This window comes from Pteropus medius, unplaced genomic scaffold (genome assembly GCF_902729225.1).
Source record: "Pteropus medius unplaced genomic scaffold, Ma_sr-lr_union100, whole genome shotgun sequence".
In the NCBI taxonomy this organism is placed as follows: Eukaryota; Metazoa; Chordata; class Mammalia; order Chiroptera; family Pteropodidae; genus Pteropus; species Pteropus medius.
The window spans coordinates 14,397,633-14,403,020 of NW_024349803.1; the positions used below are offsets into that span (position 1 = coordinate 14,397,633).

Genomic DNA, 5,388 nt, shown 5'->3' on the forward strand with positions numbered 1-5,388 from the left:
ACATTCTCTGTCTTTAGTTTTTCCCCATGGCTTGTAAAACTGGGGTGGTCCAGTGTAAGGAGGGTACCAAGGCAGATCCCATGTCTTTATGTCTTAAATAATTGCCCCGTCTTGGGATTCTGGAGCTGTTGGTCAGGTGGGTGCAGATCCCTTGGCAAAGTAGGTCAAATATTCTTGTGTGTGTGTGTGTGTGTGTGTGTGTGTGTGTGTGTTTAGACCGAGGTCCAGGAAGAAAGGCAAGAATCATATGAGGTTCACTTTTAAATTCCTTGCAGATCAAACCCAGAGCTGTGAAAATTCTGTGCGAACAACAAACACTTGTTGAAACTGAATTGGGTTGAGCCCTGCTTCTTCATAGGTAAGTACATCTGCCATGTCCTCAGAGGCTACTGAGAAATGGATGGGAAATAAAACTCCGGTCCATAAAGGCTTAATAACAATTCTCTCCATAAACTTAAAAAAAAAAAAACCACCTAAAAAAAACTTGCATTCAGGGACACCTTGACATACGCAATTCTTTGCGCAGAATATACCTACTCTGGGCCTTTTCTCAATCTCCACTTTCCTACGGTACCATTTACTCTATCCATAGCAATGAGATCTTTGAGGTGGGAAAGATGAGTTGGGTAGTTACTGACAAAAAGTAAGTCAGACTTACGTCAAATCCTCTCCAGAAGTTTAACATTTGGAGACACCTGTAATGGCAAAAATTCGTAAAGGTTGGAAGGCTGAAAAAAAATTTTTTTTTTTTTTTGCAAGCTCATTTAGCTGCATAACATGATCTGACAAACTCATTTGGGAAGAACCTGACTTGAAATGACATGAGGCTATTTGCAGTCTTTAGTTTTTCCACTAAATGTGCACATTTATACATTTCACTGCAGAAATAATAATGTTTGAGAAATTTTTATTTATAAAAGTATAAAAAAGTGTAATAATTCTTTTGGTAAGACAGAAGCAGGGGAAGAGGGGTGAGATTGAAGATGGAAGAGCTAAGGCCTCAAACACCTTAACAGGAAGTTAAGACACAACGTTCTTAAATGGATATATCAAGAAATGTTAAGGAGCTTTATTATTCAGAAATGTAGCAAGTACCCAGATTGTCTTATAACCACGAAGGGAAGGGAAGTGTAAAGAACTTCTTTAGTAATCTCTACCAAATGGTCAAGGAATAAATCATTCCAATCTATACACTCTCTTAGATAATATGAAAAGAAGGACTTACTTCCCAACTCATTTTAAGGAGGTAGTTTATCTTTAATACCTCTCAGAAGAGCATGAGAAAAGAAAATATCAGTCTAAATATCGCTTATGAACGTGGATATAAGTTATTGGCAAACTAAATCCAGCAATGTATGAAAGGGATGCTACGTAATGATTAAGTAGGGCTAATCCAGGAGAATAACGCTGGTTTAACACAAAACAGTATTATAGTATGTACCCCATCACAAGAATAGATTAAAGAAAAATGATCATAAGATTATTTAGAATAATCATAAGATTGTACAACAAACATCGATTTGTGATTTAAGAATGAGTAAATCCGCACTACAAAGAACTTGCTTAATCTGATACAGGGTGTTGAGGCGTAACCTACAGCAAATGCTATTCTCAGTGGCAAAAAGTTAAAAGCTTTACCTGTGTGGGCCAGAACAAGCAAAGATGCCTCTGTTATCACTGCGCTTCAGCACCGTTTTGGTCTTAGGCAGAAATGAAAACAAACAAACAAAACTGACATTTTTACAGATATGTAAACTGAAGACTCTATAGATTAGAATAAGTGAGCTCTGTAAGTTGCTGGAGATATGTATACATTCCAAATTGATTTATATATTCCAACAGATCTATTTAGTGGAACTTGACAAATTGATTTTAAAGTTTATATGGGATTGCAAAGGGTGAGACGGTATTGAAGAAGAAGAATGAGGTACAGGACTTGCCCTACCAGATATCATGATTGATAAAAAGCTTTAGTAGTCAAGACAGTTTGGTATTGAAACAAAGATAAAATAATATTCCAGTGGAACAGAATAAAGTCTGGAGGCAGACCCATTCTTATATGAATGTTTTATTTATAAGGGAGAAGGCACGGAAGATCACTAGAAAAAGAAAGACTTTTCAATAGTGTATGGTTCAATAGTGTCTGGTTGTCCATATAATAAAATAAAAAGGAATCTGATACGTTTTGACATCATACACAAAAGTCAATTCCAAATGGATTAAAGTGAAAACTATGACAATTTTAGAAGAGAATATGGAATATTTTCAGGACCCTGTATAAGGAAAGATTTTTAATATAAGGCACAAAAAATGCTATCCAACAATGTCATGAATAATAAGTTGGAATACATTAAAGAGTTTCTGTTCACCAGTCACTCTAAAGAGAGTGAATGTTAGAGACATAGAGTGAGAGATGTGTATAACTAAGGAAGGGCTAATATCAAAGATGTAGAAAGACCTTCCACAAATCAGAAAACTTAATCAAAAAAATGGGGAAAAGTCTTAAATAGACATTTCAAAAGAGAGGCGATGCGAATGGCCAATAAACACACGAAGTCTCTCGATCTTCAACTAATTACATTATAAATTAAACTATAATTAAATACCATTGAACATACAGATATTCATCACACAGCCAACAGATTGGTACGGATGTTAAAGTTTGACCGTATTGAGTGTTGGAGTCAATGTGCTGCATGAAAAACTTTCACTTTTTGTTAAAGGGGGCATGAATTCACGCCACAATTTCGAAAAACAGTTTGGCATCATCATGTGGATTTAAAGAAATGCAAACTCCATGACTCAACGGTGTTGCTCCTTAGTACATATTCTAGAGAAAATCACATTTATGTGCACCAAGTGACAAGTGTGGGAATACTTATAACAGTATTGCTTGTAATAGCTCCCAAACTGGAAATAACTTGAATATTAAACCACAGTCGAACTGATAATAAATTAATTGTGGATTGATAAATGGTGATAAATTGATGAATGAAAGAAATAAAAGAATGGTTACATCAGTTAGTATACATTATGTTTTAAAAGATGGAAAATTGCCTGGTATCCCAGTGAGACTGAAAAAAGTGAGATTTATTTTCTCTCCATTTCCCCTGTCTGCTTGCTTATCCCCAAATAACAATTAGATCTGTGTCCGTCATTCCTGCTGCCTCTATCTTAGGGTATCATCATGTCTTAACTGAATTACAGAAATTGCATCCTTTGGAGTCTACCTTCGGATTTTCGCATGGCACCTAGAAAAGTGTCTGGCATGTAGCAAACACTCAATAATTGTGGAAGGAGGGAGTGAATCGATGACTGTACATAGATGAGAGAGTGTGTGACTCAGTCATGTTGAGAGGAACTTCATTTGTTTGAATATTTCCCTTCTACTCTACCCAACTCCGCCTCCCCTTCCCACGCCACCCTGGTCCGAGGATCCAGGAAATGACTCCAGGGTTGTTTCTCTTTGAACTGGAGAATGGAATAACTTTCTTAACATGTGCAGCACCAACAGCTTTCAACACACTTACATATCGGTTATGTCAGCTGAGCCTCACATTCCTCTAGGAGACAGACACTCTTGACAACTTCCTTTTGGCAGCTGAGTCTCTTTCCTGCAGACTTAGAGAGGCTCAGTAATTTTCCCAGGGTTACCCAGGTGGTCAGCAGCAGAGGCGGGGCTCAGGCAGGAGCGTGTGGACTCCAAAGCCTGAGCCTTTTGGCTTCTCGCTCAGTGGAACAGGCTCGATTCTCTTGCCAGTGGAAGGCTTGCGCCTCGAAGAGTGGCTCCAACAATGGGATGACAAAGGCCAAGGGAGCTAAATGAAAATCTCTGAACCTCTGCTGGCTGGAGGGCTGATGCCTCACACTCAGCCCGGAGAGCCTTGGACAGAGAGAGTGACGGGAAGGAAGCCTGGACCTTGGGGGATGAGGCTCCTCGCCTCACTCTGTCAATAATAATCGACGACAATTAAGGGCTGCCTCCTCCAGATTGCTGCCGGGGATGTTAGGGACATGAAGCACTTCTCAGTTCTGTCCTTAGTTTGCTTTTTCTGGAAACCAAAACTGCTAGAAGTGTAGAAATGCAGCTGATGAAATCTACTGGCTCAGGGCAGAAAATTCACAATTGTGAGCAATCACAGGAAGCAAGAAGAATGGCTGCAGTCAGCTTTGCTGCCAGGAAGCGGGCTGGCGATGAGCACAGATAGTGGAAGAAAAAAACCGAGTGCATCCCAAATGACACTGTAGTGGCCAGAGCTCTGGAGGGAGCCTACATCTGCCCCAGTCAACTACGTGCAAGCGCTGATGGGGAGCAGGAAGATTCACTTAGGTGGCTCTCAGCAGATGCTTATCCCTGTGTTCAAGGCACTGAGCCAGGTGCTGGGCACGGAGCTGAAGCAGCAAAGCCCCTGCTTCCTAGAAGCTTAGTCTAGCCAGGCAGGTAAGACATGGACAGAAATAGCATAATGCAAAATACAGAGTCATAAGTTTCACAGAAGAGATTTTTGACAAGGTCCTGAGGCATCCAGAGCTCGGGGAACCAGTAGTTTTACTTCATGAGGGAGAAGGCATTTCGAAAGGGCTTAGGCGTATGTGTAGGGTTTGGATAAACAGAATGAGAACATTCCCACGAAGCCTACATGTTCAAAGGCAAGAGCTAGGATTCATGGCAGAGAGTCTGCCTGCTAAAGATTCTTCAAAATTCAGCAATGGGGACTGCAAATCCAGGCAATTCAGACTTCTCCGTTGCTTCTCTGGAGTTTAACCCCTGCCTCCAGGGTGTGGTGGCTAATGGTTCATATTTCTAACTTGATTTAATCATAAATAGAATTCTCTCTCTCTCTTTTGTTTTTTTTTTTTAGGTGAGGCAACCCTTGGTTGACCTCACCGGTTGCAAGGACCTTGTCAGTTTATAATCCCTTATTTTTTATTTTTATTTTTTATGCCCGTAGCACCTGGTCTTCCCTCGTGGTCTCCTATCCAAGTACTAACCAGGCCCAACCCTGCTTAGCTTCCGAGATCAGACAAGATTGGGCTTGTTCAGGGTAGCATGGCTGTAGACATAAATAGAATTCTTGATGCTGCAGTATATCTTGAGGTTTGTAGCTACAATGTCTAAATCTAAAACTTTATAAACATCGCAGACAAATGAAAGGCATTCTTACTGTCCTGGTTTCTCCCTCACTTTACATATGAAATTAGTTAGTGAAAGTTTTGGACATAGAGCTCTCATTGCTTGAGATTCAATTAAAATAGATGGAAATAAGTTCATGTCGGGAGCCCCCTGAAATGTCAGTATTTTTCCTTGCTGGCATCTTTCTAAAGAGTCTGTTGACTATAAAATTGACTTTTTAAATTTCAGGAATAGGTTAAGGTTAAAAGGAGCTT

At 39.8% G+C, this 5,388-nt stretch overlaps 1 pseudogene; it reads right to left on the bottom strand.

Moving 5' to 3' along the window:
* Positions 1-4,943: 4,943 nt before the first annotated feature.
* On the bottom strand, positions 4,944-5,062 carry LOC120582591 (uncharacterized; annotated as a pseudogene).
* Positions 5,063-5,388: the final 326 nt, after the last annotated feature.